Source organism: Xyrauchen texanus, chromosome 4, assembly GCF_025860055.1.
Source record: "Xyrauchen texanus isolate HMW12.3.18 chromosome 4, RBS_HiC_50CHRs, whole genome shotgun sequence".
NCBI classification, from domain to species: domain Eukaryota; kingdom Metazoa; phylum Chordata; class Actinopteri; order Cypriniformes; family Catostomidae; genus Xyrauchen; species Xyrauchen texanus.
This window is the reverse complement of record NC_068279.1, coordinates 56,777,770-56,792,461: the sequence shown is the minus strand read 5'-3', so window position 1 is coordinate 56,792,461 and position 14,692 is coordinate 56,777,770. Positions and strand designations below refer to the sequence as shown.

The 14,692-nt window shown below is 44.6% G+C and overlaps 1 pseudogene; it reads right to left on the bottom strand.

Moving 5' to 3' along the window:
• Positions 1 to 207: 207 nt before the first annotated feature.
• Positions 208 to 13,307, bottom strand: LOC127641798 (uncharacterized; annotated as a pseudogene).
• Positions 13,308 to 14,692: the final 1,385 nt, after the last annotated feature.

Below are 14,692 nucleotides of genomic sequence, written 5' to 3'. Positions count from 1 at the left end.
ATTTATATAGCACATTTCATAAACAATGGTAATTCAAAGTGCTTTACATAGAAGAAATTAAAATAATCAAAACAAATAAGAATAATTACAACAGTTTAGAAAAAAAAAATCAGTGCAAGTAAAAGTTGTGTATTGGTTTATACAGTTGATAAAGTTATAGAGAGAATTGAACATTTAAGCTCAAGCTGATTGTGTAAGATATGGTGACTATGTTCTAGAAATAAGCTCTCCTCGCAGATTTACGAGTGCTGCACAGTTCTCTTACGAGAGGTTCTCTCGTATTGCGTAAGCTAGCTTACGCTACGGGAAAGATTCATCTTTTCTGAGATATTGAAGCCAAAAAATTATCCTTAATTTTTGTATCCATTGTCAACGCAGTGCGGCAGCTGCAGACCTTGAGCGGGCTATCTAGCGAGCTCATAGGTTGCTCTGCGGCAACTGCTGCAGCCTATAGACGAGCTTGGGCTGAACTCGCGATCCAATGAGAGGCGTCCGCGCTCACTGCATCAAAGCCCGCCAAAATGGGCGTGACTAGAGTGCATATAAGCGTAGTTCGTAGGCTGGAACCCTGATTTTCATCTCTTCAGCGAAGCTCTTCGCATCACTGAACTGGAAGCCGCGTCGCCGCTCGAGGGGCATCAAGCAAGCGTGGACAGCGCCGAAGAAGCCGGCCGTCTTCGCCACCTTCAGCCGTCCTGCGAAGCTATGCCATCCGGCGACGTATCCTTTTAAAAGCAAGCTAGTTCTTAAGAACTTCACAAAAGAGTACGAGCGTCTTTTTAAGATGCCTCGCTCCACTTGCGCCTCATGCCGCTCCTCTCAGCACCGGAGACCGCCACATCATCTGCGCTCTCTGCCTGGGACTGGGGCATGCAGAGCTCGCCCTCGCCGGCGGATGCGATTCTGCGACGAGCTGCCGATGTCGACCCTGCGGGCTCGACTCGAGCGCTCAGGACCGAGCCGCCAGCCGCCTTCCGTTCAGCCAGCGAGAAAAAAGCGCCGCTCTCAAAGGCTGCCGGAAACAATGGTAGAAGCGATTGCCTCGCCGGAGCCCATCCCTCGAGCATCGCCTTCACCCTCCCACCCGCGTAGTTGCCAACGAGCGGCTGCTCTGCTGCCATCTCGGACGAAGAAGCGGAGGATAAGGGCTGTTCCATCATGGCTTCGGACAGCGAGGAGTGGTCAGGCTCATCGGTGGACGGCGCCACTGAGAAGGGCTACGCTTCCATCCCTCCAGTCGAGGATGCGGTAGCAGCACACCTTTTGCCCGCCCTCCGCGAGATGGCGGTCTAAACCAGTGCTCCCGTCTAAGGCCTGCAGAACAACTTCCGCCTGTGTTGGCCGCGCCTATTCCGCCGCCAGCCAAGCTGCTTCTGCTCTGCACTCTATGGCCGTCCTACAGATCCTCCAAGCGGACCTTCTGCGGGAGTGGGATGAGGAAAGTAGGCATCCAGAGGCGGTTGCAGACATACGGAGTGCTACGGACCTCGCCCTCCAGCTACCAAAGCTGCAGCCCAAGCTATAGGGAAGTGCATGGCCGCTGACTGTGACTGAGAGACATCTGTGGTTAACGCTAGCCGACATGGGAGAAGCAGAGCTCTACGTTCCTCAACGCACCGCTCTCTCCATCCGGTCTCTTCGGCTCCGCGGTGAGTGGTATCATTGACCGGTTTTCAGAGGTCCAAAAGCCACACAAGCCATGAATCTCTTTCTGCCTCGTCGCGCTAGCTCCTCTGCAGGCCGCTCACGTGATCAGCCTCCTGCACGAGCCTCTTCACAGCACCCAGCTCAACAATCTCAGACTTCTCAGCGCCGACAGGGCGGCCGCCTCGATCAAGGCTCAGACAGCCGCCGCGAGACCGCCACCCCAGCGGGCCTCGATTTAAGGTAACGCTGAAACCAGAGCAATCGAAGTCTTCCTAACTTTGTTGAACAAACAACGGCTCAGTCCCGCCGCGGCCGGACCACCGTCAAAGCTTTGCCCCCTGTCAGTCCCCTTCTCTCAGGCTACTACAGTGGTGAATTTAGCAGCCAACAAGCCGCTTGCCTGCACTCACCTGCGCTTGCCTGCTTGCCTGCACTCAAACGCCCTTTTCACGGCGACCCAAATAAATCTTGTAAAGAGCAAACATGTCTTATGTGTAGAAAAAGTGCCCACAACCCAGTGTTCGCCCCTACACACAAGCATAACACATCCCGTGCCCCTATCACAGCACGCTCTCATAAAGCTGATTACTGAACCGCCGAGCGCCAGAGTCAATGAAGGCGCCCACAAATGCGTGCGGCGCCCATTCTCTGCCCGCTCTGTCACACGACCAGCCCTATGTGTAGAAAATGTGCCCACAATCCAGTGTTCACTTCTGCACACAAGCACTGCATGTCTCGTGTCCCCACCAGAGCACGCTCACATAAAGCGGTTACTGAACCGCCGAGCGCTAGAGTCAATAAATGCGCTCACCGAATACGCGCGCGCTCCATTCTCTGCCCGCTCTGTTACACGGCCAGCAAACATTACTCTGTGTGTAAGTCCCGTGCCCATGACTATGCTTGCGCATCACGTAACAGATGTGACTCTTTCCCCATTCATTCCAATCGGAAGTCACTCACAAAACAGCCTGTTCATGCTGTCTGCGAGCAATCATGCATGAACACACTAAACGCCGCCACACATTTTGTTCAGCTCTGTGTGCGGCAATCAGAGCGAATTGGCCATTCACCCTCTAGCGCTACGCTTCAATGCGTGGGAAGCTATTCCAGGGATATCCAAGTGGGTGTTAAGCACAATACAACAGGGCTATTTGCTACAGTTCGATCGCCGCCCTCCTCGCTTCAGAGCTGCGCTCGAAACCACTGTGAACACGGAAGCAGCGTGCATGCTTCGTTCAGAAATAGCAAGCCTTCTGTGCAAAAGGGCCATAGAGAAAGTGCCACCCTCTCTGAGCTGAAGTCGGGCTTTACAGCCGTTATTTTCTTGTTCCCAAGAAAGACGGCGGCCTCAGACCCATATTAGATCTCAGGGTTTTGAACAAGGTGCTTGCAAAAGACCGCTCAAAATGCTTACAATCAGGAAACTCCTCACAGATGTGCGCCAGAGGGACTGGTTTATTTCTCTCGATCTGAAAGATGCATACTTTCAGATTCAGATAAATCCCGTCACAGGCCATTCTTGAGATTCGCCTACGACGGCCAGGTTTATCAATACACCGTCCTCCCGCTCGGCCTGTCCTTAGCACCTCGTACTTTCACGAAGTGCATGGATGCGGCGCCGCACCCTGTGGAGTCAGGGTTTGCGAATTTTGAACTATTTGGACGACTGGCTGATTATGGCACAGTCACATATGGAGCGTCTGTCTCACAGAGCAGTTCTCCTCAGCCATCTGAACAGTTTGGGTCTTGCAGTCAATTGGACCAAGAGCTCACTACAGCCCAGTCAGACAATTTCCTTCCTTGGAATAGAACTAGACTCCGTGGCAATGATGGCTCGCTTATCTACACAGCTAGCGCCGTGTTCAGCGACTAGCCGCATCTTTTCAGATGAACAGCCTCACGCCTCTGAAGAAATTCCAGAGAGTGCTAGGTTACATGGCCTCAGCCGCAGCAGTACTTCAGCTGGGTTTACTGCACATCGCCCGCTTCAGCATTGGCTAAACACCCGGCGTCTCGCCGGGCTTGGGCCACAGGCCGCCAGCCCATCAAGGTGACTCAGACCTGTATATCAGCTCTGCAGCCCTGGACAGTGGCCGAATGGTATCAGCGGGAGTGACAATGGGAGCTGTATCTCGCCGAAAAGTCATCTCGACAGACGGCGTCCAACATGGGTTGGGGCGCGGTCTCGCGAGGGCTCTCCGGTTTTCGGCCTATGGTCAGTTCAGGAAAAGCTCCTTCACATAAATTGTCTGGAAATGATAGCGGTCGAGCACGCCGCGGCGCTTTCTCCCGGTCATTCAGGGTCACCACGCCCTGGTCCGTTCGGACAACAGATCTGTGGTATCCTACCTAAACCGTCAGGGCGGTGTCAGATCCAGGAACCTCTTCCATCTGACGAAACGCATACTGAGTTGGTCCCAGTGCCACCTGCGCTCGCTGAGGGCGACGCACGTGCCAGGCCACCTGAACGACGGCCCGGACAGACTGTCCAGACACAATATTCCCCCAGGGGAATGGTCCCTGCATGCTCAAACAGTCCAGACGTTATGGCACCTATTCGGCAGAGCAGATATAGACCTCTTTGCGTCCAAAAAGAACTCTCACTGCCCAATATTTTTCTCGATTTTTCCCTCCCGTCTCGCTATTGCCACAGGTAATGCAGAGGATCAGGGAAACGCGTCACTCGGTGCTCCTCATAGCCCCGCGTTGGGAGAATCAGACATGGTTCCCGGAGCTTACGCAGCTGTCACTGACAGCGCCGTGGCCCATCCCAGTGAGAGCAGATCTCCTCTCTCAAGCTCGCGGCACAATCTGGCATCCCCACCCAGAGCGCTGGGCTGCATGCGTGGGTGATCAACGACTACCCGTCGCTCTGCCAGAAGGAGTAATAAACACCATCATACACACTAGAGCTCCTTCCACGAGAAGACTCTATGCGTCAAAATGGTCTGTGTTCTCAAAATGGTGCACCGACAGAGACCTGGACCCGCGGACATGTGGGGTGTCGTCGCTGCTCAGTATTCCTACAAGAGCTGCTGGATAAGGGCAGATCCCCATCCACGCTCAAAGTGTATGTGGCGGCCGTTGCGGCGTTCGCTGAACCCCTGCACGGCCAGTCATGGGGTAAAAACGAGCTGGTCATCCGCTTCCTCAGGGAGCTAGAAGGATGAACCCCCGCGCCCCCATCGGTTCCTATCTGGGATCTTTCTATAGTTCTCGAAACTATGAAAGCCCCCTTTCGAACCACTTCGATCCGTGGATGTGAAATACCTTTCACTCAAAACCGCTTTTCTGACTGCCCTGTCATCAGTCAAACGTGTGGGAGACCTTCACGCGCTGTCTGTCAGCTGCGTGTCTTGAGTTTGGACCAAGTGACTCCAAGGTCATTTTAAAGCCTAGACACGGCTATGTTCCCAAGGTGATCGGTACTCTTTTCAGAGCACAGGTCATTTCCCTATCGGCGCTACCAACACCCGATAGCGAACGCGACGCCAATCTCCTTTGCCCGGTCAGAGCACTGAGATTGTATACTGCGCGCTCCGCCGCTTTCAGACGCTCTGAGCAGCTTTTTGTTTCGTTCGAGGGCGCACCAAAGGTCTCGCCGCCTCGAAACAGACACTATCTAGATGGATAGTGGACGCTATTGCTGCTGCATACGCGTCAAAAGACCTGCCATGCCCGTTGGGCATTAGGGCTCACTCCACTAGAGGCATGGCATCCTCGTGGGCATGGTCCAGCGGAATTTCCATTAACGACATATGTGTGGCAGCGGGATGGACTTCCCCTCCACCTTTGTCAGATTTTACAATATGGAAGTGCCCGCTCTGCAGGCAAAACTACTAGCGGTTTAATACGCTACAGCTCCCCTGGTGAGCTGCACTGATGGGTCACATTCCACACAGACCGGCACCGCCCTCTGTCGCTCCCTTCCCACTATGTGCTTATGTATTACACAATCAATGACCCGCATTCTTGCCGGCCAAATATTATTTCCCCACTCATAAGGGCTCCCCGGGTCCCCCTTAATTCCCTGGGGCTCATACAGTGGATGCTTGGCGCACGGCATTGACAATGGGTTCCCGTAGCGTAAGCTAGCTTACGTAATACGAGAGAACCTCTCGTAAGAGAACGTATCGGTTACCTAACGTAACCTCGGTTCTCTCTAGATGAGGGAACGAGTATTGCGTAGCCGGCCGATGCTCACGCCACGAGCGACTTTTCGCTTCAGTCAATGAAACCCAGGGTTCCAGCCTACGAACTACGCTTATATGCACTCTAGTCACGCCCATTTTGGCGGGCTTTGATGCAGTGAGCGCGGACGCCTCTCATTGGATCGCGAGTTCGCCCAAGCTCGTCTATAGGCTGCAGCAGTTGCCGCAGAGCAACCTATGAGCTCGCTAGATAGCCCGCTCAAGGTCTGCAGCTGCTGCACTGCGTTGACAATGGATACAAAAATTAAGGATAATTTTTTGGCTTCAATATCTCAGAAAAGATGAATCTTTCCCGTAGCGTAAGCTAGCTTACGCAATACTCGTTCCCTCATCTAGAGAGAACCGAGGTTACGTTAGGTAACCGATACGATTTTTAGTATTCTGTCGATTTTAGGGACAAAATGAATAGGCACAGTTTGAGAGAGGATCTTGTACACCTTAAGACGTCTGATTGCTCGCTCAATGTGTATGTGGACATTAGCAATGCGTCTTGTGCGAGTGACCTGCTCATTTGTCAGCTGGCATTTCTTGCGCGTAAAAGCTGGCATGATCAAACGAACATTCCGTTCCTCTAGCAGATCTCTGATGGTGAAGCCACGGTCCCCCATCACCTCATCTCCAGCACGCAAATGGTCGAGAAACCCAGAGTTCTGTGTGATGAATCTATCGCTACATTTGCCACCGTAAGCCTCTGAAATGTACATAACCATACCAGATGGAGCAATTGCTACTAGATACTTGACAGTATTGTTTGCATAGTAGTGACTATAAGATTCAGTTCTTGAGTCCAGATTTTTAGCCTTCTGCAAGACACTTTCTGTGCAGTCAATGACACAAGTTGTGTTGGGGAAATTGTCCTTAAAAATTTATGGCAAAGTGGCTTTTATTGTTTCATGCGGCAGCCATGGAATGAGATCCTGGGTGTGCTCAGCAATCACATCTATCCAGAATGTCAGTGTTTTACTGACCTGACCAGGTGACATTTTGAAGAGTCTAGCTAAATCGGCAATAACAAAGTTCTGTCTAAGCTTCATTAATGTCAAGAGGATTTGGTCCTCTGCTGAAAATGCTGGCGATGTGGGGGCAAAGCGTTGCAAGCAAGACACAAGGGTTTTGAATTCGAGAAGTGGAATCCTGTGTACAGCAGACAGTCTGTATCGTCTTTCAAAACACCATCTGCAACAGGCAGTGTCCTCTCAGTGGATGGGGCAGTTGTCATACCACATGTGATGGTAGGTGCTTTGGAGTAGGTGTGGTCATCCATTGTTGGGTCTGACCACTGTGTCTGGGCATCATGAAAGGTCTGTGAGGTAGGATCTGGGTCCCCAGAAACCTGCATCACAATAGGCTCATCTGCAGGGAATGCATTAAGTACATATTTAGCTGTGGCGGTCTTATATTTAGCTGGTTAGTCCTTCAATGACGATTTGTTTAGTGGCAGAAAAAAACAAAACAATTAGGGGGCATTAGAGTCTTGAAAAACATCTAGACTGCGTTTAATATCATCAATATAGATATTCTGTAACATCAAATGTTAACTAATAGAGGAAATTAAATTAGCATCTGTCACTGTGTACCATTGTGCCCTCCAAGCTCGTCACAATAAATGTTTATGCGAGGTAAAAACATCAGGCTACCTGTCTACCATCATGGCACAGTTTTTCATATATTAATAATAAGTAATTCAAGAAAAACTAAGGAAAAAAACAAGCTAGTTGACATTAGATTAAATGTTAAGTTACCTGTTGTTGTTGTTGTTGTTGTTGTGACATGTCGAATCCTAGGTCGGCGTCTCTTCTCCGGTGGCTTCTTGTAACCCATAAAGAGCGTTGGGTACGGGTTATCCAATGTTGGCTTCTTGTCCACGAAGTGAAACGAGCACACAAACAGGTGTTTTGGAGGTGTTTTTAAGTTTAAGTTCTTCCTCCATATTCTATTTGATTCGTCGTGTTTTGGGAGGTGATGGAAACTGTATAATGGTTCACAGGAACACTCAGATTTAGTTTTAGGCTTATGTTCAAAACACTCACGTTTAAGCCACTGAATTAGTTTAGTGCGGTTATATGTACAACCACGAACAGCACATGTTGTCCCTGAGCTCCGTAACGACATCTCTCGAAAAATACCTAACCTCTTCGCTATGTAACACAAAATACCGTTGATTTACTACTTCCGCCACCTAACCGGAAGTTTCACCCACGTTCTATTTTACAGTAGCGCCCCCCGGAAACAGGTGGATAGGAATGATGACTTCTAAATAAGACACACTGATGCCAAAGATGGACAAAAGGAAACTCGCTGGAGTGTATTTCTATTTTCTGCAGACGGAGGTTTCTTGGATATACCGCTCGAGTAAGTGTTCTTTATGCTTATTGTATTGTGATTCAAAACGTGGACAAATTAGCTTCTACTCACTTGTTCGCATCTGTATTTGCACAATGCCACCAGCCCTGTCCTAACGTAAAACAAAGTCCCCGCCCTACATTTTAAAAACATGATGAAGGGCATGATGCACTGTTGGTCTCACCACCATGTTATTCTACTATGGCATTTGTAGTTTTGAAGCGAATGTTCTCTTCTTCCATCGAGCAAGTGATTCTTCTTCTTCTTCTTCTTCTCGTTTTATGGCCGTTCACTCCTTTGGAGTATTACCGCCACCTACTGTATACTTTGCGCACATGAGTAATGGATCTGATTTTAAAAAAAAAAAAAAAACTTTTACCATCCCAGAGTATCAGAGCCCGAGCTTCAGCTGACGCTGCGTGTTCAGCTCCTCCAGCTTCCACACTGAGCTCCTCAATCTCCAGGATGATCTGAGCTTGCTCTTCCTCCTCAGGCTCTAGATCCTGTGATCTAGACCTGTAAGCTCTAAAAATGTTATCACGTCCTTAAACCTCTGTCTATCACTCAAACCCTTTCCCAATAGGTCCATGATACTCACTGGCCTGTTCTTTATATTACTAAAAAGACCACTACGCTGTTCTTCATATTTACTACAGTTAAAAAACACATGTTCTACTGTTTCAATAATACCACATTCATCACACATACCATTTCCATGCTTTCCCATTAATGCCAGTGTTGATTTTAACCCTGTATGACCCATCCTTAGTCTAGAAATAATTACCTCTTCCTTTCTATGTCTTCCATAGCACGATTCTTTTTTCCCTACTGATTTTACAATACTATAATACCACCTACCTGTACTGCTACTTTCCCATCTTTTTGCCATAATCTTATTATTTCTCTATTAATTATTGATCTAACTTCATTTCTTCCTAAAGGTATCTTAATATCTACCAAGTCTTTCCTTAACGCTTCTTTTGCTAATTTATCCGCAATTTCATTTCCTACTATCCCAATATGTGCCGGCACCCAACAAAAGTATACAATTATACCCTCTATGTTCAGCCTATATAATAATGTATAAATTTCTACTATCAGGTCTTCTCTGTCAGTTTTTGTTGACAATATACTTTTAAGTGCTGATGCAGAATCTGAGCAAATTACAGTCGCCATCCTATTTGGCTTAGTCTGCTCTAACCACTGCAGTCCTACTATTACAGCTGTTAGTTCTGCTGAATATACAGACATTTTATCACTCAACCTTAAACTTATTTTTGTCTCAAATTTTGAAATATATACTCCTACTCCAACTTTTTGTTCGACTGGGTCTTTAGATCCATCTGTATAGATCTGTATACAAGAATAAAAATGTTCTCTCATAAAACCATTGATTTCATAACTATTAGTATATCTTCCTTCTGCTTTCTCCCGATCCTCCAGCAATCTCATTTCAACATTAGGTTCAGGAATATTCCACACTGATACCCCTTTTAATGGCATATTGGGACAAATAACTACATTTTCCAGACCACATTCCTTAACCCATTGTTTATACTTCCATCCAAAACTATTCCCATTATTCTTCTTATATTCCCAACAGTCATTTAAAATTGCTCGTGTACAATGACTCTTATTACAACCCTGCAAATTAACCCAGTACATCATTGTAAGCTTTTCCCTTCTTAAATCTAGTGGCATCTCCCCCATTTCAACCCTGATGGCATCTAGAGGGGTTGATCTTATTGCTCCACAACAGATTCTAAGTGCCCTAGCCTGTACGTTGTCCAACTTCTTTAGCTCTGATTTTGCTGCACCACCATACACTGCACACCCATAATCTAAACTAGACCGTATTAAGGCTTGATATACATGTAGTAGTGCGCTTTTCCTTGCTCCCCACTCATATTTGGCTATTGAAGTCATGCAATTTATTACTCTTTTGCACTTGTTCTCAATTTTCTTAATATGTCTATTCCATGTTAATTTTCCATCAAATATTAGTCCAAGGTATTTAAATTCTGTCACTCTTTCTAATAATTGACCATATAATTCCAAAGTCAATTGTTCCATTTTTCTTTTCTTAGTAAAAACCATATATTGGGTCTTTAATACTGAAAATTTTAGACCCCATTCCACTGACCACCTTTCAACTTCGTTTATTGATTCTTGTATTCCTTTGACTACATTCCCTAAGTTCCTACCTCTTTTCCACACTGCACCATCATCTGCATACAGTGCCTTCCTTATACTTGGTTTAACTCTTTCATAAATATCATTAATCATTATGTTAAATAAAATTGGACTGATTACACTTCCTTGAGGAGTCCCATTTAGAATATCATGCATTGTTGAGATTTCTTCCCCTATCCTAACCTGAAATGTACGTTTAAACAAGAAATCCAATATCCAGTTGTACATTCTCCCCCCTACTCCGATTTTATCTAGCTTAATTAATAGTCCCTCCCTCCATAAAGTGTCATATGCCTTTTCAATATCGAAGAAAACAGCAACAAGAAATTCTTTCATTGTTAAAGCTTTTTTAACCTCACTTTCGAATAATAACAAAGCATCCATTGTAGATCTTTTCCTCCTAAACCCACTTTGGGCTGATGACAAAATCTCATTTTTCTCCAAAAAATTATTTAATCTTCTTACTATCATTTTTTCCATCACCTTACATAATGTAGATGTAAGAGCAATTGGCCTATAACTACTAGATTTTGTTGCATCTTTACCTGGTTTTGCTACTGGTATCACTATTGCATTTTTCCACTCTTTGGGTAAGGTGCCTTCACTCCATATCTGGTTATATACATCCAGTATTACTTTAATGGCTACATCCGGTAAGTTTTTTAACATACTATAGCTTATCATGTCTCTCCCTGGTGTTGTATCCTTTGAATTACTAATAGCAATTTTTAGCTCAAAGAGATTAAAATCATCATCCATGTTACTATCAATTTCTTGTTTTTTCTTACAAACATTCTCATACATTTTATTTAACTCTTGTCTTCTTTTTAAAAACGCATCACTCAAGTTTTCAATACTATGGACTTTAGCAAATGTTTTGGCCAATATTTCTATCTTTTCTTTATCCGTTCTGGCCACCTTTCCATCTTCCTCAATTACAGGAACTTGTTTGTGAGTATTAATACCATTCATTTTCCTTATCATTCTCCATACCACATGCATTCCAGTCTCTCTCCCAATTGTGTTACAGAACTCCTGCCATGCTTTCCTCTTTGCGCTTTTAATTACCCTTCTTGCAGCTGCCCTTTTTTCTGATAATCTATTACTGTATCTTGAGTTATTAACCTTTTTAAAACCCGGAATGCCTGATTCCTTTCTTTAATTGCCACGGTGCATTCTTCAGACCACCATGGAACATTTTTCTTTCTTTTTCCATTGCCTCTTATTAATGGAATAGATAGGTTCGCTGCTAAAATAATTTCACTTACTACTTTTTATATCTCTCCTCAATACTCCCTTCCATCTTCATATTTTTGAAATTTTCTTCACACAACACACAAAACTCCTCCCATTTTGCCTGTTTAAATCCCCACCTTGCACACTGGTTAAAACTTTGCTTTTGTACTGCACTCTGAATCTCACAGACTATAGGCCAGTGATCACTGCCCAAATTATCCTCTTGTACGCTCCAAGTGCACTTACCTGCTAATGCAGCTGATGTTACTGTGAGATCCAAACATGACAAGCCGCCTTTAACGATATCCATTCTTGTTGATTTCCCATCATTCAAACATACTAATGAGTGTTCTTCTATAAATTCTTCTACAACTAACCCATTATTGTCTGTACTCTTACTACCCCATAGACCATTATGTGCATTAAAATCCCCACATATAATGACTTTACCCTGTGACTCACCCATCACATCTTCTAGAATACTATTATTTATTTCTTTGCATGGGTTATAAAAGTTTGAAATTCTAATTCCTTCATATCTCCCGTTACTTCTATACTTACACATTCTACATTATTACTTGTGTTTATTCTCTTATATATTATATTTTCTTTAATAAATGTTGCACACCGCCCCTCTTCCAGTTACTCTGTCTTTCCTCTCTACTACATATCCATTGATCTTAAAGTCCAAAGAATTGTTTAACCATGTCTCTTGAATGCACATGATGTCTGGTGTCTTTTCCATTTCTGATATATGTTTTTTAAATTCTTGACCATTTGCTATTAAACTCCTAGCATTCCAATGTAGTAGTAGGAAAGACATCGTCCAGCTAAGGATTATTACTCTGAGTCATACCCATGGCAGCAGTTCCTTCCTCCGCTTTCAAAATCCCATGCACCTCCTCTGCTGAAACTCCTGTTAACTTGAGAAATTTATTAGCACATCCTACGATAATCCTTAATTTATCAGATCGCTTTTCCACTTGTGGAGTGCCATTCACCACCGCACAAATGAATGCCACAAAGTCAATTTTGTTTACTGTGATATGCAGATCTGGCTCATTCCTCTCGTGATTCACTTCTCTCTGAGAATAGGATTCCATCCTTTTTCCTGGCACATTATTTACCTTCGGTTCAGCTTTACTTTTGTCTTTTACCTTACGCATAGCTTCTGCATATGTTAAATTTTGCACAGTTTTTATTTTTTGAACTTCGCGGGCTTCTTGTTGTACAGGACATCCTGCGTATGCTGCGCTATGTCCACCGCCACAGTTACAGCATTTAATCACTATGCCCTCCTCACACTTGCCATATTCATGTTCCCCCACACTTTACACACCGCATTCTCCCTTTACAAGAATTTGCAGTATGTCCCATCCGTTGGCACTTGAAGCATCTCAAAGGTGGAGGTATGAACTCTCGCACCAAGAAGCTAACAAATCCTAGCTTCACTCTTGTGGGCAAATTACTCCCTTCAAACAGAATCATCACACTCAGACTTTCACACCTTTTGTTGTCTTTCCACATCTGCAGTCTTCTAGTAGAGATAACTGTGCCTCCACTTAGATTTCCTTTAATATCATCCACACTTACATTAAGAGGTACTCCTGAGATAACCCCTCTGACTCCATTACCTATTTCTGTGCATGATATCTTTCCTCCTGCCAGCGTTTTCATTTTCAGAATTTTTTGTTTTTGCTTTTCATCCTTACATTTAATCATTATTCTTCCATTATTTAGACAAGCTACAGCTTTCACAACTCCTATCTCTTTCTCAATTGCTTTTGATAATTTAACAGGATGAGTTTGTTGTTCTGACTGCTTAGCAAAAGTAATTAGGACCTTGATTTCTCTTTCCTCTTCTTTATCAGCTTCACTTCTCGTTTGTTTTACTTTATTAATTGCTCGTTCACAATCAGATCCATCACCCATGCTGCTCTTTTTCTTCCTTTTATTATAACTTACTTCTTGATAATCCATTTCTTGTTCATTATCATCATCCGATGTTTCTCCCCACACTTTCCTCCCTTCCGCCGCCATTCTTCCTCAAGCCTGCGGGCGAAGCCAAATGCGCATGTTGTTCTACGACTTCCTCATCCGAGCAAGTGATTGAGGGCAATATTAGCCAAAAAAGTGGCCGAGTTTGGAATTGCATACTACCATACTACTCTTACTATTTCTATCATAGTCGGTATGGGTAGTATGCAACTCCAAACTCAGTCTGTGCTTTTGGGTGCCTGTAACTTTAGCTGATTAACTGTGATGATGACGATTGGTAATTAATCATTAACTCTCAGCTGATGGCTGTTGACTTGATTAGCAGCAGATCATCAACTCTCACAAACAGCACGAGATGTTTCGGCTCCTGTGTTTCAGCAAGATGATTTTCCTCTTCATGTTTGTGACCACTGCAATGGCACAGAAAGGTACTGTTGTTTTACTCTGGAAATCAGTGAATGTTTCTGAGAACAGGTTTATTTATGAAAGACATTACCTCAGAACAACTGTTGAATGTTTCCACTATTAATAAGAGACACATTGACCCTATAGTGCATTATCCACAATATTTAATTCTAAAACGGAACTATATCAAACCATTGTTTGTGCATGTGGAAACTGTATGAAATTACAACAAACACTTGTGACAACCTGACGTTTATTAAAAATTATCTTGAGAAAACCGTTCTAATCTACATTCATCATTCTATTGGCTGATATCAGATTAAATGGGGATTTGTTTTTGGTAAATCTAGTGCTACATTCAAATGTCTGTCAGTTTGGGTCTCTTCAGTGAGTTTGTTGAAAAGTATTCCAGATAAAGAACTGTTTCAATGTGAGACGTGTCAACAGCACTGTGGTCAGGTGAAATGGCCTGTGAATCTCTACAGCTAAGACAGAAATGCTCCTAAGTTAATATAATCATTTGTTAATAGTTCATTTAATAACTTGGGATAGTAATAAATGTTTTTTTTTTTTTTTTTTTATATATATATATATATATTCGACCATCAAGACCTAATTCAACAACACTATACATTTAACTATGACTGGATATTAAATCC